The sequence below is a fragment of the Macrotis lagotis genome, chromosome 7 (assembly GCF_037893015.1).
Source record: "Macrotis lagotis isolate mMagLag1 chromosome 7, bilby.v1.9.chrom.fasta, whole genome shotgun sequence".
Lineage (NCBI taxonomy): Eukaryota > Metazoa > Chordata > Mammalia > Peramelemorphia > Peramelidae > Macrotis > Macrotis lagotis.
The window spans coordinates 44,637,581-44,665,535 of record NC_133664.1 but is presented as its reverse complement, the minus strand read 5'-3'; positions in this window follow the sequence as shown (position 1 = coordinate 44,665,535).

The following is a 27,955-nucleotide window of genomic DNA, read 5'->3' as shown; positions in this document are numbered from 1 at the left end:
TATAAGGGACCTCAGAAGTCATCAAGTCCAAGTTATAGCTGAATAGAAAATATGTAGTCTCTACAATATATCCCCACAAGTTGCCTTCCAGCTTCCATTAGAAGATGGAGTAGATGGCCTGTTCTCCCTTTGGAGGATTCCAAGATCAATGAGAGCAATGCTCTACCCTGGTTCTAATTCACAATCATGGCAGGCAGGTGGGCAAGAGGGCTCTGTTCCTTGGGAAAGCTGTGGTTTCCTCTCCCACCTGCATCATTATTAGAGCAGGTGGCAGGCAGAGCTCCTTGATGCCAAGCTCCAACTTGGTCATTATTTCCAAACTCTAGGAAACTGTTGTTGACCTGCTGTTGTTTGAATGAAGGGCCAGAGGGGAGCCTGGAGAAAAGTAGAAGCCTGGTATTTTCCAGCATAATAATTGCCCTGACAACTAACAAGTTTTAGCCAAAATTATACTCAGGTCAATGCTTCCAATATTTTCTGGGTCAGTAGTCACTTTGGTCTTCCTTCTCTATGAACCCATTGAATTCTTATCATTCTTTTTGTATAATTAAATTAATAAAAAATGATTGAGAGTCTTCTGTACATAAAACACTGTTCTCAGTACTATAAAACCTACAAAGAAAAAATAGTCTCTGCTTTCATGGGGTTTACAATCTAAGTAGAATTCAAAAATAAAGTGTTAAAAGATTTAAACAGCAATTTTAGACACTACCACCACCACCACCAAAACAACATCAAAAACCAAAAACAACCACAGAGGTTACAAGGAGGTACATAATTATCCACTAAATGAATCCTTCAACATGTTATAGGATTTTAGGAAGAGGTTAAGAGGATATCAAATTGAGTGGTCAAGGAAGGTTGGTAGTGGAGGCAGAATTTGAATTAAATCTTGTAAGATGGGTAGGATTTCATTCCCACTCCCTTCTATTATCTATTTTCCTTCAGTCTACAAACATATTTTTAATTCTTACAACCTAAAAAAACAAAAGCAAACAAAAAAAAAACTTCACTTAATAGGCCACTTTCTCAAGCTATCATATCTCTTTCCTCTTTTAGTACTAAATTTCTAAAATGATCAATTCACACAATAAGAGACAGGATTACAAAGTGGATGGAACAAGTCTTTGGACTTTGGACAAATTTAGGATTTGGAATCAGAAAGGATGCATTCCATTACCTCCTAAAACACCTAGTAGATGAATGACCCTAGGTGGCTTAATGTCTATCAGCCCTAGATTCCTCATCAGTAAAATGAGGATACCTCATAGCATTATTGTGATGATAATATCAGATCATATATACATAAATATATGCATATGTGATATATATATATATATTTGACCATGCAAATTTGCTTTGTTAATGTGAATTATCATCATCATCATCATCACACTTGCTTTTCTGCTAACTCACTACCCATTGATTTCTTAACTTCCTGCAATCTCACTTCTGTCCCAATCACACGACTAAAATAACTTTCATCAAGATAACTAAATCAATGAGCCAACTGATCAACAAACATAGATTGTGTGTCCTTTATGAGGAAGGTATGTGCTAGGATTGAGGATACAATGGGTGCCTTCTTATTAGGTACAATGACCTCATCCTCCCGACTTCTCTGAAAAATTAGACACTATTGACCACCCTGGTTTGTTTTTTCCCCTTTTTCCTCCATTGACCTAGTTGACATTGTAGTCCCATGAATCTCCTACTGTTCCTATTTTCCTTTTGCTGGCTCTAAATCTTCATCTCACCCCTTAAATGTTGATCTCCTCATAGGTCCTTTCCTTTAACCTTCCCATGTCTCCCTACTTTCTCTTTTCCTTGGTGATGTTTTTCACTCCAGTTTACTTCATTTTTCCTATCTATGCCTATAACTCCCATATCTGTCTTACTATCTAAAACTTCCTATGAACTCCAGGTCCATATTTCTAACTGCCTATCAAACATATCCACCTGGATTTCCTACTGGAAACTCAAATTCAATATGTCTAAATCAGAACTCTTCATTTCTCCCAAACCTTCCAGTTCACCTCATTAGTTATTTTCATCATTCAATGAAGGATCCTTATCCCCAACAATCCTAGCCAATCCAGATGCCAATAGGATCCTCCTTCCCAACAGTCATGGGTCTAGACTTCTGTCAAATCCCTATCTCAGTAGTCTTGGCCCCAGATCTCAGTCAAATCTCTTGCTCCTTGAGTTCCCTTTTTAAATAGTCTTTGGTCCAGACCTCTGCCAGCCCCTCATGGTTACTCACATCCCTTTAATAAGTAAGGAGTCAAGTACTAAAATCTTTCTGATAGATGTTAAAACCATCTTGGACCTGAGCAGTATTCTGCCTTACCATCTGTCCGTCCTAAAGTTGATTTTTCTTATTGTTATCATCTCCTCTAGTTAGAACTATTTCAAAGTCTTTACTTTTTGTGGTGGCAAAGAACTAGAAACAAAGTTGTTGCACATTTGATGGTGAATGGCTAAATAAATTGTTACACTGAACAGTACTGCGCTATGAAAGTGATAAATATGAAAAATTCAGACAAGTTGGATCTGTTGTAAAGCAAGGATCTGCAACAACAAAGGGTAACTTGAGCAAACAGAATAAACACAAAATAATCAAATGTAAATGTTGCAAAATTACAAAGAACAAGGATGACCCCAAAAGACGAGATATGAAATAAAACTTTCCACCACTCCTTTGGAGATATGGTAGGTCCAAAGGTGCAGAACATTTCATATCTTTTCAGATTTCCCTATGCAGTGATTGGCTTTGCTGATAATTTTTCACTTCTTCCTATTTTCTTTTGTCTTAAAATTGTTTTGGTTATAGTGGGTGGTTCTCTGAGAGGACAGAGGAGATAAGAAGTTTAAGAAATGTACAAACAGAACACATCACTTTAAATATATTTTTATTTTATTTTATTTATTTATTTTAGCTTTTTGCAAGGCAAATGGGGTTAAGTGGCTTGCCCAAGGCCACACAGCTGGGTAATTATCAAATGACTGAGGTTGGATTTGAACTCAGGTACTCCTGACTCCAGGGCCAGTGCTCTATCCACTGTACCACCTACCTACCCCTAAATATATATATATTTTTAAAAAGAACATGATCTTTCTGAGAGGAAGTATATTCTTGCTATTCTATTTATATTTCCAGTACTTAGCATAGAGTTTACCACTTAATTCCATTTCTGATCACTCATCCAATTAATTGCTAAGATTATTTACTTCCACAATGTTAAAAAAAAACTTTCTCTGTCTCTCTATCCCCAACCCTTCAAATAAAATTTGATTCATGATCCTGGAAATGAAGACTTTCCTCTTCATGAATTCCATTTTCCCTCTAAGGGATCAATTCTCATCTTCTCTTTTCCCATCTCTATGCTTTTGCTTAACCCATTCCCCATGTTTCAAATAAGTTCCTCCCTTTCATATTCCATATTATAATTAAACTAGGCAGATGTACCAAAGAAATCTCTACATTGTTTTATGACTCAATTTATATGCCATTTCTGCCATAATGCTTTCCTCTGATGCCCCAGCTGAAAATGATCTCTTCCTTCTCAAATTTCTCCTGGTTTCTTGTCTATAATTCTCTTTTTCATTAAACATACTCTTTCTTCTATCATGATTACTTGTATTATATACACATATATACATATATATATATATATATATACATACATATAGTCCCTCTATTAGAATGCAAGCTCCTAGAGCTCAGAGCCTATATCTATCTCTATATCCAAAATTACAAAGATCTACAGATCATTAGCATTTAAGAAATGCTTATTAAATTGACAAAGAAACAAGTGGAGATAGAGTGAGGTATCTGAGATTAATAGAATGGAATGAGTGAAAACATGGGGATGGAAAAATTGCATAGTGTGTTTTCAAAGGTTAGAGATCAAATTAAACCATTTGAGACTAGAACAAAGAGTTCATGTGAGCGAATAAAGTTCATTTCTTTAAAACTCAAGAGTAGCCCTTCACATTTGTCCTTATTAGTCCATCTCCTTCCTTGATTTCCCCCTTGCTTCCCAGCAAAGCTAAAAGAAAAACATCTTTGTTGTGTATGAGTGTATGGGTATGTATGTGTGTGTGATTATCCTCCACCATCAACACTATCTCATTCTGAACTTTACATTCCTAACAATGTTATGAAAGAATACCCTCCCTTTTTAAAATGAATCCTCCTTTATCTGCCCTTCCTTCTGTGTTCTAGACAAGTATTCTAAATATCTCTGTTACTTGCATAACCACTCTGTTCTCTTCAGCTTATTTTCTTCCTTTTCAGGTTTATCTGTCTGTATCATCAGAATTTCACTCTTCAGAACTTCCCATCCCTTTTGTGTCATTTTTGCATATAGAATTTCAGGTCATAGGATCCTATCTATCCTGTCTCTGAGATCCAAATTCTTTGAAATCCTCATTTCCAAGGATTATGATAAACAATGAGTATCATAGATTTTAAAATGGATTAGTCACATCCATCTTTTAATGGCTTTGTAATTTCTTTTTTTTAAATAGATTTTTATTGCTATCTCTTGCTAGATTTCCAAATATACTTATGTCCTTCCCAACCTCCTCTTCCCAAAGAGATATCCTATATATATATCAATAATTTTTCTTTTAAAGAAAATAAGACTGGGGCAGCTAGGTGGCATAGTAGATAGAGCACTAGCCCTGGAGTCAGGAGGACCTGAGTTCAAATCCTATCTCATACACTTACTAATTACATAGCTGTGCAACCTTAGACAACTCGCTTAAACCCCACTGCCTTGCAAAAAAAAAAAAAAAGAAAAGAAGACTAGCTACTCCAGCCACATGGTAGGCAAGGTAGAGGCTCCATGTTAGGCAAAATGGGTATGCATGCTCAAAAGCCCCTCACGGTCAGGTTATACTTTATTCATTCCTTCTTTCCTCTTTTCCTTTCTTTCATTTGGAAGGACCAAATCCCATTACTAATTAAACCAGATGCTATGATTGGCTCCATCTGATCTAGGTTATTTTTAATTTCTTTGAGCAGCCTCATTACCTTCTTTTCTCCTGAGGTTTTATCATAAGAGTATGGAATGAGAGAAAATACTTGATCTTCTTTAGTCTTACTGGAGCTCAGACCTCCCCAGATCAAGCAATTCACCAGCTTCAGCAGGAATAATAGACATCTCTCTCTTTCTCTGTGTCCATCTTCCCTCTTCCTTTTTACTTAAAAAAGTCTTTATTTCTTGACATAACTGTGTTGGTGACATGTTTTAACATTCTCACTATGCTTGGAATTATTTAATATATTTGTGATACAAAATTAGGTCATTAGTGCAGCTATGGCCAAATGCTTTGCAATAACCAAGACAATATAAATGTTATAGTGTTTTTTTAGGTGACTTGGTCAATGATCACTGAATCAATACTATATTGCCCATTATAACTTGAATACTAGAAAATAAAGTTCGTGAAAGGCAGGGGTCTCTAATGGATACAGAGCTAATTTCAGCATCTGGAAATTCTGGGTTCAATGTCTTACCCCTAACACCCCGATTATATAATTATGGACAAGATATTTAACCTTTCAGGCTTCCCCAGACAATTTTCTAAGACTAAGCTGGAGAACAGGAACTGATACCGATTAAAGAGAATGTGTCTTCTAGTTTACCAGATATGCTAAATTATGCAGGGAAATCACTTTAGTGCTTAGATTGTTTCATTTTGGTATTCTCTTAACAACCTTTTGACTTAGACACCAAATTTATCATAACAAGTATTCCTTTCACTATGGTTTACTTTATTTCTTCATAAATCTGCATTTTAGAGACTTTCTTTACTCCATATAAGTTTTCATCAGAGACTTCTCTTGTAGCAGTAATAGATGGTGAGATAGTTATAAAGGATCAAATATTTTTCTATGAGTCACAGTTACCATTCCAGTTTAAAACTACAGCAAGTACTCCAGACTGTACATTAGGTCAAAGAGTTCATTTACTTCCCTAGAAAAGGAAACAAAACCAACATAATATAGAAAAAAAAAATAATTTCATTTGTTTGAATAAAGAAATGCCGAAAAAAAATTGTTGTTCAGCTGTTTTCAGTCATGTCCTATTCTTTGTGTCCCCTTATGGCTTTTTTTTTTGCAAAAATAATGATGTAATTTGCCATATTCTTCTCCAAATTATTGTTTCTTTATTCTTCTCTAAGCAATGAGAATATTGTCACCATTCAACTAGCATTTTATCTGTTGTTGTTCAGTTGCATTTAATTCTTTGTGACTCCCTTTGGAGTTTTTCTTGGATAGTGGAGTGGTTTGTCATTTCCTTCTCCTGCTCATTTTATACACAAGGAAACTAAGGTAAGAAGGTTGCCCAGCATCACACAGCCAGTAAATGTCTAAGGTTAGATTTGAATTTAGCTCTTCCTGGCACTGTGCTCACTTCTCCACCTAACTGCCCAAGAATTTTATTAAACTCTCACTATATTCTAGGCACTGTGCTAGATAGTTAAAGAAAGGTATAGATAATTCCTACTCTCAAGAAACTTAGTTATTTGCTAAATTGTTTTTTTCAATCAATGAAAACACATTCTCCCTCTCCTCACTGAATGAATAATTAAAGCATTAATTAAGCTCTTACTGTATACAGATACTGTGTATGTGTTTGGGATGAACAGTCTTGCTTTTAATTAAAAAACACATTCTAATAGGGACTACACACAGAGAGAAAGATGAAAATCTTTCAAATGAAAATGTCCCATCCTCAGAGTGTGGTCAATAGAAATCTCTTTTTTAAATTGTCTCTTACTCATATAAAATCATATCAATTTCTAATATTGGTCCATTTGACAGATTTTATCTTTGATTTCCTGATCAGGATTCAGAATGAGGCATTCTCTAGATCTGTAAGGAGGAGGTTTTGTTGGGGTCTTCATCATTCTTCCTCCATTGTGATTTCAAGGAGCTCATATCCTAATTAGAGAGAAAATATGTTAAGAAATAGATTACTCACATGAAGAGAGAAGTTCATCCTTAGTGGAGGGTACCAGCAAACAGAGGATGAGGAGGCAGTGAAAGGATATTTGAGGAAGGTGGGAAGTGAGATGAAATTTGGAGGAAGCCAGAGAAGCTAAAAGGCAGAGGTTAAGAAGCAGAGAATTCCTGATAGGAGGCAATAACCAGGATAGAGACACTGATACAAGAGAAAGGGTGCAGTTGATGAAGGTCAGGGCAGGCCAAAGGAGCCGAATTGTAGCTGGAGGAGAGAGTAAAGAAGACTAGGGAGGTGGAAAGGGGTCTGTTAGGAATGGCCTCAATGGCCAAACAACACAGTTTAACGTAATCCTGGAGGTAGCTGGGAGCCAAATGATGCTGACTAGCAATTCAGTTATTCCCATGACATCATCATCATCATCATCATCATCATCATCATAATGTTTGTCTTTCATTCTCAAAGAAGACCATGACATCAGGGAGGTGATGCCATGACAAGCAAATGAATTGTACTTGAATGACGGGGTGCTGTGCTAAGTCACAGCCTCACTTTCTCCTCCAGATCTATCTGGGTCCAGTGGCCAGATATAAATCTGGATGACTGAAGATGGCCCTAGATTTGAGGCAGCTAGGGTTAAGTGACTTGTCCAAGGCCACACAGATAGAAAATGTGAAGTCTCTAAGGTCAGATTCGAACTTCTGTTAACTGTCAGATAACCAAAGTGGGAGATGTATGTATGCTGGGCTGCATTCAACAATTAGATAATGAATCTGTTCTCTAACAATTCTTTTCTTTATAGGTGGCAACTGCATCTGATCCTTGTCATGGTAAGATGGATCAGGGAAGGTTTTATGGAGGAGATGGCAAAAATGTAGAAATCAAATCTTATTCAAAAACAACCCTCAAATGCTTGCCTTTTGATTTGAGCCATGGCTAGCAGAGAGAAAGTGAATTTGCAGAATGGTATCATGGAAAGAGAGCTAGATTTGGAGTCAAGGTTGTTGCTGAGTTGTTTTTTGAACACATCCAACTCTCTGTGACTCCACCTGGGATTTTTTTTTGTCAGAGATACTGATATGATTTATTTCTTTCTCCAGCTCATTTTACAGATGAGGAGATTGAGGCAAACAGGGTTTAGTGTCTTGTTCAGGTCACACAACTAGTGTCTGAGGGTGGAATTGAACTCAGGAACTAGGTTCAAATACAGTTCTGCTTCCTTATTGTATGACCCTGGATGAATCGTTTACTTTCTCCAGGTTTCACTCTCCTAAATTTAGGATATACAATAAGAGGCTTGTATTGGATAACCTCTATGGGCTCTTCCAGTTTTAAATCTTTGCTTCTATGAAGTTGGATGATGAGAATAACGTGGTTCTAGACAATTGAGAAAAGAAGAGTAGATAGGTGGCACAGTGAATAAAATAACAGCCCTAGTGTCAGGACAACCTGAGTTCAAATTTGACCTCAACACTCAATAGCTGGGTGATCCTGGGCAAGTCACTTAATTTTTATTGCCTCACCAAAAAAACAAACCAAGAAAATTGGAGAGGCCAGCTTTGAATGGAAAGACAAATGCAAAATCTATTAACTAAAAAATCTGGGGGAGGGGTGCTTTAGGGAATTCCACTAACAATAATCTGACTGAGGAGCACCATAATTTCAGGAAGGGCCTAAAAGAAACAAAGAAAAAAAATACTAGACTCCTTCTCTCCTTTCTCTTTTCCTCATAGCCTGGCTTGAGTACATGGCCCTTCCTGCTTACTACATATTCTTACTTTCTTTTCCCTAGGATAAACCAGTTACGATAAAAAATACCTTAATAAAGGCAGTGTCTGTACATAGAATATGTGGAAATCTTATGCTAATCTCCCACTAATCTAAATGTGGAAAAAGATAAAGACAGAGAGAGACAGAAACAGAAAGTCAGAGACATACAAAGAAAAGCAGAACAATGGAACAATGGATATCATCCGGGACTTGGTAAGCAGGTATCTTATGCTTAGCCTATCCCAAACCACACATGAGAAAATCTAGGTCTGCTTCCAAACAGGCAGGCTAGTATATACTTGAAGGGCCTTGGAAAGATTTGGAACACGTGTAGGTATTGTGTAAATAGTACTGATCTGCATGACAAATAGTATTTTTTTGGATTGTCTCCTCTGTCTCTGCTACCAGGTAATTTATAAGAATTGTTAATAAATCAAATCTATAAAACTCTCTCATTCAGCTCAGTTCCTAGGTTGGAAAAAAACCCCTAGCATATTGACATTTTGGATGAAGGTTCAAACTTCTGTCCTATTTAGTTCTGTGTTTTTCACATTGTTCACTGAATTATTCTATTGTAATATCTCTATATTCAGTTAATAATAATAATAGCAGCATTTACATAATACTTTAAAATTTGAAAAGTGTTTCATATATATTATCTCATTTGATCATCAAAACTCTGGAATATTGGAACTAATATTATTCCCATTTTATAGATAAGGACTCCAAGACAAACAGGTTAAGTGACTTGCCCAAGATCATACAGATAGTGTCTAAGACAGATACGAACTCATGTCTTCCTGACTCCGGGTCCAGCACATTGCCTCTTATATCATCTAACTGCCAATTATTTTTTTTTTGGAGGCAATCCTGGTTAAGTGATTTGCCCAAAATCACATATTTAGTGTCTGAGGCTACATTTGAACTCAGGTCTCCTTTACTCTAAGATGGGTTCACAATGTGGCTGCCCCTAACTGCCAGTTAATGGCCACAAGTCACAGAAGATTATGAGAAAGAATCAGGAATTAGAAATAGCTTAAAGAAATAGAAAAACCATGTAGAAAATAAGTATAAACTGCAGGCAGAGGCAAAGGACAAAGAAAGGTCGACCTTTACGGTCTTTTCACTGAGCTCAAGGAACAACAGTTTCAGGCCATTCCAACCTCTCTGGAAAAAGTGGGGGGGTTTTTTTTAGGTTTTTTTGCAAGGAAAATGGAGTTAAGTGGCTTGCCCAAGGCCACACAGCTGGTAATTATTAAGTGTCTGAGGTCGGATTTGAACTCAGGTACTCCTGACTCCAAGGCCAGTGCTCTATCCACAGTGCAACCTAGCCTCCCCTAAACTTCTAATTAGCTAATGATTATAGGGTTTCATAGTTGAAATCAAATAGTGGATAAAGGAGCACACTTAGACTCAAGGAGACCTGAATTTGAAAGTCTACTGCAAAAAAGGTGTGAGTGTGTGTGTGTGTGTGTGTGTGTGTGTTGGTGTGTGTATATGTGTGTGTGTATGTGTGTGTATGTGTATGTATGAGATGAATTTCTTCAAGGTGGCATAGTTTCCAAGTCCAGAAAGTTGTAAGCTGGGCTGGGAGGGGAATAAAGTTGGACTGGCCTGAGCCCTTCCACCAAGTGGAGGCCCTAGGAGCAATTTATCCATGGGAAAATTCCCCAACCTGGCAGAGAATATTGTAAGGGGAGGAAGGCCACAGGAATGGTTATATGTTCCAGGGCAAGGAGGCCATAGATTACCAAAGGACATTCTAGGATAGATAGCAATTGAAGCATGATTTGTGATCCTGGGAAAGTCACTTAACCTTTCCATGCCTCAGTTTCCTCATCTGTAAAATTAGCATAATAATAACACCTATCTCATGGGGCTCCTAGAGTGATCACTGAGAACATATATATATGCATATTTGTATGTATGTGTATCTTTGTAAACCTTCTAAAGGTTAGCATGTTATTATGAAGGAGTGAAGTGAAGCATAGTGAATAGGCTTTTTAATATTTGCCTTTATCTTTTGTGTTTTCCTACCCTGCCTCAGGTGTCACAGTGTGTTTTTAAACTTTCACAACACTTCCTGAGAGCAATTTCTGGGTTCCTTTTTGATATTAATGAGTTTCTTACTCCATCAGGACTTTTTCCTTTCTTTTGGATGTGATCAATTCATTCCCAAGGAGATGAATAAGGTGAACTCAGAGGTTTCAGTTTCCTCAGAAAAGGACTAGCCTCCTAATTCAATTCAATTCAACATAATGAACATTTAAGCATCTACAACCTGCAAAGCCCCACTGTAGATACTGTTAAGTGAAAGAAATGAAGCCATAATTCCATGGGGGCATCAAAGGACTGACAAAATGGAATATCTTTTTGAAGCAAGGGAATGGTCTCTAGATACTCTAAAGAGGGTACATCTTTCATTTGCTGCAGGGCCAGGAACATGACTGGTATTTCATTCCCAAAGACTTTATCTCTCCTCCCAGTCCTGATCCTGACTTTCTGGACATCAACATCATGCTTCCATGGCTATCTCACCCTAGAATATTCCTTGGTAATCTATGACCTCCTTGCCCTGGAACACACAATCATTCCTGTGACCTTCCTCCCCTTACAATATTCTCTGCCAGGCTGGGGAATTTCCCGATGTAAGTTGCTACTACAGTCTCCACTTGGTGGAAGGGCTCAGACCAGTTCAACTTTATTCCCCTCCCAGTCCAGCTCCAAACTTTCTGGACTTGGAAACTATGCCACCTTGAAGAAATTCACCACACACACACACACACACACACACACACAAACACTCTCTCTCTCTCTCTCTCTCTCTCTCTCTCTCTCTCTCTCTGTGTCTCTCTCTCTCTCATACCTTTTTTCAGCTTCCTTTTACGTTGTTGTCTCTCCTATTTGAACATAAGTCTCTAGAGGGCAGATATTGTCTTTCATTTTGTTTATATTTGTATTCTTTGTGTTCCTAGTGACTGGTACATAATAAATGCTTATTGCCTTGCTATAAAACCCAATAATGAAAAATGATTCATAACAAAAATGATAAGATACCCTCCTCAGCAACCTTATACCTATAATAACCTCTCCTATGGACTAAATCTTGGTTAGAACCAATTATTCTTTTTTTTTTAGATTTTTCAAGGCAATGGGGTTAAGTGGCTTGCCCAAGGCCATACAGCTAGGTAATTATTAAGTGTCTGAGGCTGGATTTGAACTCAAGTACTCCTGACTCCAAGGCCAGTGCTCTAACCAATTATTCTTAAATGATTACAATGTGACTCTTCTTTTTTGAGCAAGCCAAAAACTTGCAGATTTCTTAGAAGGACAATACAATTGAGAGATTTTTCCATCTGCACAAAGGATAAAATAAGAGGAAGTAGGTCTAAATGTAAATTTCTATCTTCTGCCAGAAATGTTTTCTTGACATTTCTCATGCCAGAAGATAAACTTTTCCTTATGGTCAGATAAATGAATCAAGGTGTAAGGAAATAAAATCCAAAGGATCTTAGCTTTCTGACTGCACCTGTAGTTATACAAGAAAGCAGGCTTGCTAATAATAAGAAATACAAAAAAGATTTATCTTTGATCCACCACAAATCTGTGGAGAGTCTGTCATGGAAAAAGAAAGAATCTCCTGTCCTAAAGGTAAGATTGGTCTGAATGGCCTCACCTGGTGCAGATCTGCCCTCATCAATTCACGCCTTGATTACCCGCCTGCTGGTGGGTCTGCCTGCCACTAGTCTCTTCCTAGTCCACTCTGTCAAATCTATCTTCCTAAAGCAGTGGTCTGACGATGTCACCCCACCACACTCAATAAATACTTCCTTAGCTCCCTCCAGGATTATATGTATAATTCTATTTGGTTTTTAAAGTCCTTCCTTACACAGTCCCTTTCTATTTTTTAGTCTTCTTACCCTGGAAACAGTAGGTCTTTTCTCCCTACTATTTTTTTTTTTACTAGAAGCAGTGTTAAAATTTATTTTTCTAAGTCATTTGTTGCTGAAAGAATTCTATTATAGAGATTAATAGCCCCTTCCTTTTTTTAGAAAGATTTTATTTTGAGTTTTACAATTTTTCCCCCAATCTTGCTTCCCTCTCCCCACCCCCCCACCCCCCACAGAAGGCAGTCTGTTAGTCTTTACATTGTTTCCATGTTATACATTGCTCTCAGTTGAATGTGATGAGAGAAAAATCATATCCTTAAGGAAGAAAAATAGTAAGATAACAGTCCCCACCCCCAAAACTGAGAGTAATAGTCTGATCTTTGTTCAAACGTCACAATTCTTTCTCAGGATACAGATGCTATTCTCCTTCGAATTTAGCCCAAAATTGTCCCTGATTGTTGCACTGGTGGAATGAGGAAGTCCATCAAGGTTGATCATCACCCCTGTGTTGCTGTTAAGGTGTATAGTGTTTTTCTGGTTCTGCTCATCTTGCTCAGCATCAGTTCATGCAAATCCTTCCAGGCTTCCCTGAATTCCCATCCCTCCTGGTTTCTAATAGAACAGTAGTGTTCCATAATATACATATACCACAGTTTATTAAGCCATTCCCCAATTGAAAGACATTCACTTAATTTCCAATTCTTTGCTACCACAAACAGGGATGCTATGGATATTTTTGTACAAGTAATATTTTTACCCTTTTTCATCTTCTCTTCAGGGTATAAGCCCAGTAGTGGTGTTGTTAGATCAAAGAGTATGCACATTTTTATTGCCCTTTAGGTATAATTCCAAACTGCTCTTCAGAAATGTTGGATGAGTTCAAAGCTCCATCAACAATGTATTAGTGTCCCAGATGTTCCACATCCCTTCCAACATTGATCATTATTCTTTCTGGTCATATTGGCCAGTCTGAGAGGTGTGAGGTGGTACCTCAGAGATGCTGTAATTTGCATTTCTCCAATAAGTAGTGAGGTAGAACAATCTTTCATATGACTATGGATCGCTTTGATTTCCTCATCTGTAAATTGCCTTTGCATATCCTTTTACCATTTGTCAATTGGGAAATGGCTTGTTTTTTTTAAATTTGACTCAGTTCTCTGTATATTTTAGAAATGTGTCCTTTGTCAGAAATACTAGTTGTAAAAATTGTTTCCCAATTTACTACATTTCTTTCAATCTTGGTTACCGTGGTTTTGTCTGTGGAAAAGCTTTTTAATTTAATGTAATCAAAATTATCTAGTTTGTGTTTAATGATGTTCTCCATCTCTTCCTTGGTCATAAACTACTTCCCTTTCCATAGATCTGACAGGTAAACTAGTCCTTGATCTTCTAGTTTGCTTATAATATTGTTTTTATGTAGAAATCCTGTATCCATTTTGATCTTATCTTGGTATAGGGTGTGAGGTGTTGGTCTATTCCAAGTTTCTTCCATACTAACTTCCAATTTTCCATTTTATCAGAGAGAGTTTTTATCCCAATAGCTGGACTCTTTGGATTTATCAAACACACCACTCTTTTTTTTTAGCCACTACCAGACAGTTTTGATGACTGATGCTTTATAATATAATTTTAGATCTGGTAAGGCTAAACCACCTTCTTTTGCACTTTTTTTTCACTGAATCCCTAGAAATTCTTGACTTTTTATTTCTCCATATGAATTTACTTACAATGTTTTTCTAACTCATTAAAGTAATTTTTTCAAATTTTGATTGGCAGAGCACTAAACAAGTAGTTTAGTTTTGGTAGAATTGTCATTTTTATTATATTAGCTCTACCTATCCATGAGCAGTTGATGTTTGCCCAGTTATTTAAATCTGATTTTATTTGTGTGAGAAGTGTTTTGTAATTGTTTTCAACAAGTTTCTGAGTTTGCCTTGGCAGGTAGACTCCCAGGTATTTTATATTGTCTGAGATGACTTTGAATGCGATTTCTCTTTCTAGTCCTTTCTGCTGTATTTTGCTAGTCATATATAGAAATATTGAGAATTTATGAGGGTTCATTTTATATGCTGCAACTTTGCTAAAATTGCTCATTATTTCTAGTAGTTTTTTAGATTTTGGGGAGGGATTCTCTAGGTCATGTCATCTGCAAAGAATAAGAGCTTGGTTTCTTCCTTCCCAATTCTAATTCCTTCAATTTCTTTTCTCTAATTGCTGAAGCTAACATTTCTAATACAATATTGAATAGTAGTGGTGATAATGGGCATCCTTGTTTCACCCTGATCTTATTGGGAATGCCTCTAGCCTATTCCCGTTGTCTATGCTGCTTGTGGATGGTTGCAGACAGATACTGCTTATTATTCTAAGGAACAGTCCATTTATTCCTACACTCTAGTGTTAGTAGGAATGGGTGTTTAATTTTGTCAAAAGCTTTTTCTGCATCTATTGATATAATAGGTGTGTTATTGATATCATTAATTATACTAACAGTTTTCCTAATATTGAACCACCCATGCATTCCTGGGATAAATCCTACTTGATCATAATGTATTATCCCAGTGATAACTTGTAATCGTTTTGCTAAGATTGTATTTAAGATATTTGCACCTATTTTCATCAGGGAGATAGGTCTATAATTTTCTTTCTCTGTTTTAACTCTTCCTGCTTTAGTTATCAGCACCATATTTGTGTCATAGAAAGAGTTAGGCAGAATTCCATCTTCACCTATTTTTCCAAAGAGTTTATATAAAATTGGAGCCAATTGTTCCTCCTCCCTACTGTTTTAAAAAGTAAAAACAGTAGGCTTTTGTCTGCATTCAGATTCCATAATTGATGCTGTTGTTATTTTCTGGGTATAGATGGAATTTTCTATCACAAATTTTTTTGTCTTTGCTCATTGAAATACTGAGAGGAGCCATGTCTATCATACGTGATCATTGTGACTAAATTATTGAAAAAGCCTCCACATTGGTCTCACTGTCTCAGTTACCCTCGTCACTCACCCTATATTATTGTTGCCAAAGTAATTTTCCTTTAGCACAGATGTAACCAGATGATTCCCCAGCTCCAGTGGCTTCTTATTGCCTCTAGGATTAAAAAATAAAGGATTTAGTTTTTAAAGCCTTAACATGACCTGGTCCCCATCTATCTTCCCAGCCTCAATTGGACATAATTCTCCCTTTGCATGTGGCAATTCAGCCTTCCCTCTGTCCTTCACACATGACAATCCATATTTCATCTCCAGGCCTTTGAACCAGTTATTCCACATGCCTGGAATGCTGCCCCTCCTTATCTCAACCTTATAGATTTGTTCTGTAGACATAATTCAGGCATTATCTTCTGCATGAAATCTTTCCTGATTCCCCCAATTACTAGTTCCCTCCCTCCAAAACTACTTTGTATTGGACTGTTTTGAACATATTTATATTTATCCACAATGTGTATGAATGTTTGTATAACATGCATGTACATACAGATACAAACATATACACTGGTGTAACTATATAGGTTATACATGTGTCTACATATGCATATCTACATGTTATACATGTAGATATACATACATATATTCTTGTCTCTACCTTCATATGTATTCTTGTTGTCTGTCTCTTCAGCATAAGCTCTTTGTGAGCAGGAATTATTTTGTTTTTTTGTACCTGTATCGAGCACACTTCTTAGAACCAGTAGATTGACTTAATAAGTGTTTGTTTATTGATGATAGCCAGAATCTATACTCAACTAGGTGGTGCTGTGGATAGAGTCCTCTACATGGAGTCAGGAAGACCTGAGTTCAAATCCAGCCTCAAGCACTTACTGGTGTGTGACCCTGTGCAAATCATTTCACGTCAGCCTGCCTCAGTTTCTCCAGCTGTAAAATGGGGATGATAATAATAGCACCAATTTCTCTGGGGTTTTGTAAAAGTTGAATGCTATAACATTTGAAAATCCTTAGCATATTGTTGTTCTATAAGAAACAATAAATAGTCAGACTCTAGAGAAGCATGGAATGATTTATGGGATCTGATGCTGAGCAAAGGGAGTAGAGCCAAGAGAACAATGTACACATCAACATTATGAGATGAACAACCTTGATGGAAGCAACCCCTCTTGGAAGTCCAGAGAGCTAGGACAATCATATTTGACAGATTATGGACTATACTATCCCCAAACAGAGAGGAAGAAGACAAAACAAAACCAAATACACAGGAAAAAAAAATACCCCTACCGTATCTGATGAACACTTTATAAAAATTATCTCTTTCCCTTAATCCTAATTCCTCATGCCCAAAACAACTAATTTGTAAATAAATTTAACAAAATAGGTATGTAAAATGCTAACCTGACCATTCCCAACTGAGGGAGGGGGTGGAAAGGGAGGGTGGAGGGAAACTTTGTAACTTGGAAAATACACGTACAAATGGATGAACATTAAAAAAAAAGAAAATCCTTAACACAGTAACTATCACATAATAAATATTTATTTCCTTCTTTCTTTCCTATATGCCAATGGGGTGACTAATTGGCACAGTGGATGGAGCACTGGCCTTGGAATCAGGAGGACATGAGTTCAAATCCAGCCTCTGATACTTATTAGCTGTGTGACCTTGGGCAAGTTACTTAAGCTTAATTGCCTGGCATCCAGGACCATTTCAAGTCATCCTGATTTGTATCTGGCCACTGGACCCAGATTGCCTCCTAGGAGAAAGTGAGTCTGGAGACTTAGCACAGCACCCCCTCACTCACATCCAATTTATGTGCTTGTCATGGCATCACCTCTCTGATGTCATGGTCTTCTTTGGAAATGAAGGACAAAAAAGTATTATATTCCAATGGTATAGTACTCATATATGCTTTAGGCTTTACTTTTACTACTGAAGCCAAGCTGTATAAGGTTATGTTTGCCAGAAGATTTATTCTTTTTTTTTCCAGGAAAAAAAATAACTTGGCAAGTACCATGAGGAATGTCTGAACTTCATTGTTTAGCTTTATTAGAGAAGTAGACTGCAGTTGATGAGTAAGCTGACTTCGTTTTTCCTGTAGTCTATACTGGTTCTTAGATGTAGTCAGGATACCAAAATTCATTCAGATCTATGCTGCTTGTGTCTTTGCAACTTGAATTCTATTGGTTCATAATTTCCACTCATTTTTTAATCTTTTGAGATCAAATAGATCTTGGCTTATGGTCACAATTTCAATTATATCAGCTCAACTTTAGTAATATAACTTTCAAGATTAAAGAATACTTCTTTATAGAATACCTTATACCTCTCTACTTTGCAGAGATATTTTTTAATTCTTATATAACAAATATATTTTATGAAAAAAGGCGTTTCATTTGTTTTAAAACTTTTTTTAGTTTACAAGCACTTGTTCTTGTTCTTTTTCATCCCTCTCCTAAAAAAAACCAAACACTTATGACAAACATATAAAATCAAGCAAATTAATTCCTGTATTGACCATGTCCAAAAACATATTGTCTTCATCTCAAGCCTATCAATTTTCTATAAGAAAGTAGAAAAACTTTTCATCATCAGTCTACCAATATCCAAGGGATTCCTAAGTTTTTTTCTAGTTGTGATATGATTTTTGTTTTTGTTTTTGTAAGGCAGTAGGGTTAAGTGACTTGCCCAAGGTCACACAGGCAATTATTAAGTGTCCATGACTAAATTTGAACTCAGGTTCTCCTATTCCAGGGCTGGTGCTCTATCCACTGTGCCACCTAGTTACCCCATGTGATATGATTTTATGAACTTTTCCACATTAGATATGGAGGTTAAACATTGGCAATAACTAACTTGTGTGTATTTATGACCAGATGGTGCTATGTCTTAACTAAGTACAATTCAGTGTACTATTAGAATTGGACATTACAGATTTTTTTAAAAAGTATTTTTTCCATCCTTGAGATGTTAAAAGAATTAGTGAAAGGACTCCATTTTTTCAGACAGCATCCTGTATGGAGGACTGATGGAAAGGAAAAACATGGATGAGAACAACATTCTTCTCCTCAAAAGAGAAAAGAGAAACAACATAAGAGTTTTTGAACTACCCTAGTTCTTTGATGTCTGTTATCACTGACAAGAAAAGGATTTTTATCCCTATCTCAATTAAAGAATCCTCTCCATTTTTTCTCTGAAGGAATATTCAGTTCTACTGGTGGAAAGGTGTTCTTAGTTGTAATTCTAATGACTTTGCCTTAGAGAATATCGTATTCCAAGCCCATCATTCCTTTCATATATGAGCCTGACTATTAATTGCACGATATTTGAATTATATTTTTCTGATTGCCTGAAGTATTTTTAAGACCTGGAAGATCTGGAATTTTGTGATATTTCTAGGAGTTTTCATTTTAGGCTCTCTTTCAGGAGGTACTGGTGAATTCTTTCAATTTCTATTTTACCCTCCAGATCTTAAATAGAGGAAGTTTTCCTTGATAATTTGTTGAAAGATGACATCTAGATTCTTTCTTTGATCATGGATTTCTGGTGGTAAAATAATTCTTAAATTATCTCTCCTTAATATGTTTTCCAGTCAGTTATTTTTCCAAAGAAGTATTTCCCTTCCCCCCCCCCACCATTTTTCAATCTTTGACTTTGTTTTATTGTTTCCTGATGTCTCATGGAATCATTAACTTTCAGTTGCCTACTTTTAATGTTTTAAGGAATTTTTTCTTTAGTGAACTTTTGTACTTCTTTTTCCATTTGATGAATTCTGCTTTGGCAAGTTCTTCAGTAAATTTTTGTGCCTCTTTTACCATTAGGCCAATTCTATTTTAAGGTATTATTTTCTTCAATTTTTTTTGTTCAGTTCTTTCACTCATGTCTGATTCTCCAGGCTCCCATTTGTGGTTTTCTAGGCAAAGATCCTGGAGTGGTTTGCCATTTCCTTCTCTAGTTCATTTTACAGGTGAGACAATGGATAGAGTTCCTGGCATGAAGTCAGGAAAACTAAACTTCCTAAGTTCAAATCTAACCTTAAAACACTTGCTTGAGAAAGCCACCAAATCCTGTTTCCTTCAGTTTTCTCACCTTTCACAAATCTTTTAAAGATAACGAAAATTTTTAATTATGCCAAATACTGGAGATACAAACTGAACCTAAATCAAAACAGTTCTTGCTCTCAAGAAGCTTATATTCTAGTAGAAGGAAAAACAGAACTCAAAAAAAAGTGAGTGAAGCAGTACTGTGTTAAGAAGGATAATGTTAGAAAGTAAGAAGCAGAGCCAGGAAGGGCATACAGATTGACCTGCCAGACCCACTCCAAAATATGGAGGCAATGGGAGAAGGAGGCCAGCATAGCAGAGAGACATTCCTGGGTGAGAAGACCACAGACAATGTGAATGTTCCTGGGTAAGGAGGTCTCAAGGGCTGAAGAAAGTTCCAGGTGGAGACTACAGCTCCTGATATCCAGAAAGTTACAAATGGGGTTTTAAAATGGGCATGAGTGAAATATTCCAATAAAACCATTTCAGGGTTAATATTCCTAGTGAAGTCCTCTCGTGGTTAAGAAATATTAAAGCAAGAACAAGCTATTATTCTTAAACAGGAAGAAAGTGGCTCACTCTCCTAACTTTTGATGAGACTATTTTTACTGATTCCTAGAAGGACAATAGACTTTTCCCATGAGAAAAACTTACATTCCAAAGAAACTCATAAACCTCTTGTTTGATGATAAGACTATTTTTACTGACTAGGAGGATAATAGAAGACCTTGCATACTCAGATATTATTTCATTTAGATAGACATAGAAGGTCATTAAAAGTCTTTTTTGATGTTTTCACCATCTGGATGGTGAGGTAATGTTTCATAAACATCTTTCATTATTTTCTTTGTTACTGGGGTAGATTTTCATGAGTAGAATGTAACTCTGAAGATTAACCAATGAGTCAACAGAGAGAGAGAGAGAGAGGATAGGGAGGAGGAGGGGATGGCATTAGGTCATATAATCTTGCTTGATTGTCATTTGGGGCAGCAACTTGATCTTCACTACCTTTGTGACTTGGAGTGTACCTTTCTTTTGAGAAAAGCCAAAATATTTTTTTTTTTTGCTCAGAGGAGTCTCTCAATATTTTTTAGTTGGATTTTTATTCCACACAGACAGAATCCTTGAGAACAATACACACATGGACATGTAATACATATGGACAAATATATATATATATATATATATATATATATATATATATATATATATATATTCCAGGTATTATGCTAATCTCTGGATCCTGTTTAGTCATTTGCTTCTAGGCTAATACAGCTTTAAACCATCCATAAAACAGTTATTACTACTAGTTTTAAAAGTATTTTTCAAGGGGCAGAAATGAAAAGGATATGAATCTTCATTTTTGTCTTAGGATACTAGTGGCACACTTATAAATGTGACCATTAAGTGGTACTAAGGGGTAAATATTATTTAGACATGTCAGCTGACATCAACTACAACATATACTTTAGTCTTGGAGTAGTGAAGTTTAGAATTACAATGAAATCAAATGTCACTTTGAAAAATCACAAAATTTCACAGCAATCTAACATTTGGTATATTAGCTTTCATTTCTGTTCCTAAATCCAAAAATTGTGGGGTCTATTTTTATTTTTAATTTACTAGTATCAAAGTTTAGTCTACAGACTATACAAAAACCCCTATATATGCTCTTGTAGCAGTTTTGACAGTCTTGTTTCTGGAGTGAATCAATAGTTGTCTTATCCTTGGTATGTCATTAAAAGCAGAGTATCACTTCTCATTAATTATGGTGTTACTGTGTGTGGATTGGCAAAGAATGTTTGTGATCTGTGAGGTTTTTCATTTCTCCAAAGTATTATATTGACCACAAAGTGAGGAACTGAAGCTGGAGAGGCAGAGTTCATTTCTGGTGGGTCTGAAACTTTCAGAATTATAAATAGTTCTAAATTCTATTCTGAAAATATTCTATTTTTGCATTACATTCATAATGACATCTAGAGCGCTAAAGCACCTTTTCCATTGATAGAGCAAAGTGTTTAATCACCTTTTCCCCTCAAACAGTACTCTCAATTTCCTGTTCTTGCCCAATTTCTTCATTTTGTATAATAGGGATGATAATATTCATATTATCTACCTCAAAGGTAGGACAAATGAAATAATGTATAGAAAATACTAAAATTAATCAAAGCATTATGCGTATATATCTGCTACTTATTTTTAAGGGTAGAATTTATCTGAATCATGTATGTCTCCACTGACTCTTAAAACAATACTCTGCCCACATTAGACACTTATTGGTTGTTACTATCTAATAAAGATTATGTCTCAGGTTAGTTCTTTTTTGGCATTGGTATAGCTTAAACACTGCACCCAGATGATTTGAGAATGAAATGATTAAGTTAGGGAAACTGCTTTATAGTTTCTATGTTCCTTTTTTAAGTTTTATGTGCCAATCTCAAAGGATACCTTTATTGAAATGCTTGCTGAAATGAGATGCATACCTTTTCCTATTTTAAGAAATTAGTTCCCATTTTGTAAAAATGATAATGTTTATTATGATCACTAGACAAGAAATTGGGGGATGCTACTCTTTGTTGTAATCTGACAATGGCAGTTTGAACTTATTTACCCTTAATGTAGAGGTCCTCAAATATTCTTATTTCCAAATCCCTTTACATTCTTTTTTTGTTGTTTGGGTTTTTTTTTTTTTTGCAAGGCAATGAAGTTAAGTGATTTGCCCAAAGTCACACAGCTAGGTAATTATTAAGTGTCTTAGGTCAGATTTGAACTCAGGTCTTCTGGACTTCAGGTGCCACCTAGCCACCCCATCCCTTTACATTCTTAAAAATTAATAAGGCCCCACTCCCCCCAAAGCAGTTATGTGTTATAGCTATCACGATTTACCATATTGGAAATTGAAACATCTTATTATTATGAAAATAGTCTTTTGGAACCCCAAAACAGTCTAAAATACCTCAGTAAAATATGAAAGAATGGATAATAATGTACTTCCACCCTGTTCTTTAATGGGTGGGAAGAATGTCAACTCATTGGTGTATTTAAAGTAGCACAGACCAGAAAAGACAGATCTCAGAACAGATTTATTAGATGGTCTGGCTGGACCATTTAGAAGGAATGGATTGGGGGAGAAGGCGGCTGGTGAAATAAAAAAAATAGAGAAAAACAAGAAAGTAGAACAATCAATCAGTCAATCAGTCAATAACATGTATGTATCACATATTATCTGCCAAGCATTATACTACTAAGTACTGGGCATCCAAAGAAAGACAAAAGACATTTCCTGCCCTCAAGGATGTTATACTCTTCTGGGAGAGACAAGCAGAAAAGAAATACAAACAAGCTATGTACAGAATAAAAAGGAAATAATTAACAGAGGCAAGGGACTAAAATTAAGAGGGATGGGAAGGCCCCCTGTAGAAGATGAGATTTTAGTTGAGACACAAGGGAAGTCACAATGCGTAAAAAGGATTTTAGACCTCAAAGTTTTTTGCCAGTTCTAAGTTTTTAGGAGTTATAGAATTGAATTCATGTACACTTGTCAAAAAATCTATTTTATGGAGAACTCACACAGGGCAAGCTTGAAGGTCTCATTGAAGAAGTTACAGAAATTATTACAAAATTTTAAAGTAATTAACAGCTCACATTTGTAAAACATTTTAATGTTTTTTTAGTTTTAGAAGGGTTTTATTTATTTTCAGTTTTACAATTTTCCCCCATCTTGCTTCCCTCCCCCACCCCCACCCCCACCCCCACCCCCACCCCCACCCCCCAGAAAGTAGTTTGTCAGTCTTTACATCATTCCTATAGTATGCATTGATCTAATTTGAATGTGATGAGAGAGAAATCATATCCTTAAGGAAGAAACATATAGTATGAGATATAGCAGAATTACATAATAAGACATTTATTTTAAAAATTAAATTAAAGGTACATAGAAAGTCGTTGGCCTTTGTTCAAACTCCACAATTCTTTCTCAGGATACAGATGGCATTCTCCATCACAGATATCCCAAATTGTCCATGATTGTTGCACTGATAGAATGAGCAAGTCCATCAAGATTGATCATCACTCACATGTTGCTATTAGGGTGTACATTGTTTTTCTGGTTCTGCTCATCTCACTAAGCATCAGTTCATGCAAATCCTTCCAGGCTTCCCTGAAATCCTATCCCTCCTGGTTTCTAATAGAACAATAGTGTTCCATCACATACCTATACTACAGTTTTTTAAGACATTCCCCAATTGATGAGCATTCCTTCAGTTTCCATTTCTTTGCCTTCACAAACAAAGCTGTTATGAACATTTTTGTACAGGTGAACATTTTAATGTTTTGAAAGTGTCTTACATGAGTTATCTCATTTAGTCCTCAAGACAAACTTTAGGTAGGAGTTATTTGCTATTCCCATTTTACAGAAGAAGAAACTGAAGTAAAGGTTAAGTGATTTGTTCAGAGTCACACAGCTAGCATCTGAGGTAGAACTCTGATTATTTCATTTGATGCCAGGAAAAAAAAACTGTTGACAAAGTACAACACTCATTTCTATTAAAATACTTGAAAATATAAGTGGATTTTTACTTAAATTGATAAAAAGCATTTAGGTAAAACCATCAGTAAATATTATTTTTAATGGGAATAAGCTAGATCAGATATAAAACAAGGATGCCACTGTCATCAATATCATTCAACAGTTTTGCAAATCTTAGCAATAGCAATACCAGAAGAAAAAGAAATAGAAGGAATCAGTATAGGAAATGAGGTAATAAACTATCCTTTTTATAGATGATATCATAATATAGTTGGAAAATCCCAAAGACTCAACTAAAATGTTAGTCAAAACAAGTAATTTTAAGCTAAGTATCAGGATATAAATCATCTCCATACAAATTATCAGCATTACTATATATAAAATAAATAAAATCCTGCAAGAAGAATTTGTAAGAGATGCTCCATTTAAAATAATAAAATAAAATAAAATAACTCTAGACAGTATAAAACACCTGGGAGTATACCTGCCAAAATAAACCCAGGAACTACATGAACAAAATTATATATATTAAAAAACATTTTAAACAAATAAAACAGATACAAATGATTGAAGAAATGTTAAGTATTCATGAGTAGGCAGGACCAATATAATAAAAATGACAATTTTACCTAAATTAGTTTATCTATTTACTGTCAGGCCAATTAAATTACCAAAAAATTATTTTGCTGATTTAGAAAAAATATTACAATTAATTTGGAAGAACAAAAGGTGAAAATTTCAAAAGAACTAATGAAAAAAATGTAAAGGAGGTCCAACAGTTCTGTATCTTTTTTTCAAATTAATATTTATTTAAATTGTGTTAGGAAGATTCTGAAACTCACCTGGTACGAGAAGATACTAGACACTGAGCTAAACTGCCTGGCATTCCAACATTACTACAGAGAGTGCAACTAGAATGGGCTGGACACCTTGTTAGAAATGCCAGACGTACACTGGCCAAAAAAACTATTTTATGCAGAACTCACTCAGGGAAAGCACTCATAAGGGGGTCAGAACGTGACACCAAGACATCCTGAAGGTCTTACTGAAGAACTTTAGAATTGACTGTACAGCATGGGAGTCACTGGCACAGGACCGCCCAGCATGGCGTGCCCTCATCAGTGATGGGGCTGCACTCTATGAGGAAGGCAGAAAGGAAGCAGCTCAAAGGAAACATGACAAATGTAAGTTTAGAGAACCCCAGGTGTTCATATGGACTGTTTGTGCCCAACTTGTGTGGTAGAGCATTCTGAATTCCTATTGGTCTGATCAGTCACAGTGGGACACCCTGTAATTTGTCTCAAGCATAATGATGTTTTGGTCTTCTTCAAAAACAAAGGACAAGAACCAACCAACCATTTATTTTTCCAACTACATGCAAAGTTAGTTTTGAACATTCATTGTTTTGTAAGATTTTGAGGTCAACATTTTTCTCCCTCTCTCCCTTCTCCCCTAAGTTAAACATATATCTGTATTAATCATGTCGTGAAAGAAGAATTAGAATGAAGGGGGGAAAATCACGAGAGGGTCTACATTCAGACACCATAGTTCCTTCTGTGAATATCAATAGTATTTTTGATCACTGGTCCTTTTGATTTGTTTTTGATCATTGTACTGTTGAGAAAAGCAAGTCTATCAGAGTTGATCATCACACGATGTTGCTGTTAAGGTGTATAATGTTCTACTTCTATTAACTTCACTCAGCATCATCAGTTCATGTTAGTCTTTTCTGAAGTCTGGCTGCTCGTGATTTCTTACAGTACAATAGTACTCGTTCATATTCACAAACCACAATTCGTTCAGTCATTCCCCCACTGATGAGCATCCCCTCAGTTTCCAGTTCTTTGCTTCTACAAAAATAGCTGCTCTAAATATTTTTGTACACGTGGGTTTCTTCCTTTTCTTATGATCTTTTTGTGATATAGGTCTAGTAGCGGATTTGTTGGATCAAAGGGTTGGCACAGTTTTATTGCTCTATGCTTAAACTATATTATCAAAATTATCTGATACTGGCTAAGAAACACAAAGATCAGTGAAACAGAGTGGATATACAAATTATAGCAGCAAATGACTACAGTAACCTTGTGTTTAACAAGTATAAAGACTCAAGTTTCTGGGATATGAATTCATTATTTGGTGGAAAATTATTGGGAAAGCTGGAAAGCAGTCTGGCAGAAATTGAGTATAGACCAAAACCTTACCAAGATGAAGCCAAAATGGATATATGGCCAAGATATAAAAAGAGATATTGCAAGCAAATTTAAAGAAGATGGAACGTAATACCTATCAGACTCATGATAGGTAAACAATTTGTGAATAAACAAGAAATAGAGAGTGGTGTAAGGTACAAAATGGATAATTTTGATTATATTAAATTAAAATGAATTTGTACAAATAAAACCACCAAGATCAGGAAAGCAGAAATTTAGGGAAAAAATTATAGACAGTTTCTCAGAGGTCTCGTATCTCAAATGTATAAAGAACTTTGTAAAATCTACCAAAAAAGTGCATCATTCTACAATTGACAAATTGTCAAAGGATATGAACAGGCAGTTTTTCTAATGAAGAAATCAAAACAAAATGCTCTCAGTCATTATTAGAAAAATGTAAAATTAAAACAGCTTTGACATATTTTATAGTTATCAGATTGGCTAAAATGATTGAAGGAGGTTACCACAAACGTGGAAGAGAATGTGGAAAAATTGGGACATTCATTCACTATTGGTGAAACTCTAACCATTTTGGAGAGCCACCTGGAGTAATGGCTAAAGTGTTATTAAACTGCCTCTACTCTCTGAACCAGCAGAACCACTACTAGGTCTGTTTGCAAAGATGATTAGGCAAAAGAACAAGAACCTGTGTTTTCTAAAATATTTATGGCAGTTATAGTTTTGGTGGAAACTAATTGGAAGTGGTGGGGATGCCAATCAATTGGGGAATGGCTGAATAAGTTGTTGTATGTGAACTTGATGGAATACTCCTGCACAATAAGAAAGGATGAGCTCACTGATCTTAGTAACCATAGTAACCATAGGCTTGCAGGAAAGAATGAGAATGTTGTGTACAGAATCCATTTTCATGTGCAATGATTTTTTCTTCCTATTCTGCTACATTATGGAAATGCTTGCTTTATTCCTTAAATGAATAAAATAAATAACATTTAAATTAAATAAATAAGCAATAAATCAAATTAGTTAAACGAATTAATAAATGAATTAAATTTAAATATTTTATTTAAATAAATAAAATAAAGCATATTTAAATTAAATAAACAATAAATCGAATTAATAAATGAATTAAATTTAAATAAATAAAATAAAGCACATTTAAATTAAACAAACAATACATCGAATTAAATGAATTAAATTTAAATATTTCATTTAAATAAATAAAATAAATATTTAAAAATAAACAATACATCAAACTAATCAAGTTAATAAGTGAATGAATTAAATCTTAATGTTTTATGTAAATAAATGAAATAAATACTATTTAAAAAGAAAAGAATTCCTCTGCCTCTTGGCTCCAGGCATCTTTCCCGGTTCTTTTTCTCCTCCCGCCCTCAGAAGCAGCCCCGCCCCCGGGGCAGGCTTGGGGCGGGGCTTGCTGATTGGCGCTACTGGATTGGGTGAGGCCTGGCGTCTCTTCCGGGTTCACTCTGCTTTCTCTCCAGAGGGCGTGTGGCCTCCGCCCCCGGCGCGCCCGGTAGAGGGCGCTGCGCCCCGGGTGTGGCCGCGGCCTCCTCCAGGCGAGTCTTCGTCCCCACGGGGCTGCGTGAGGCCACCCGGGGCGCTTTTCTGCGTGGGGG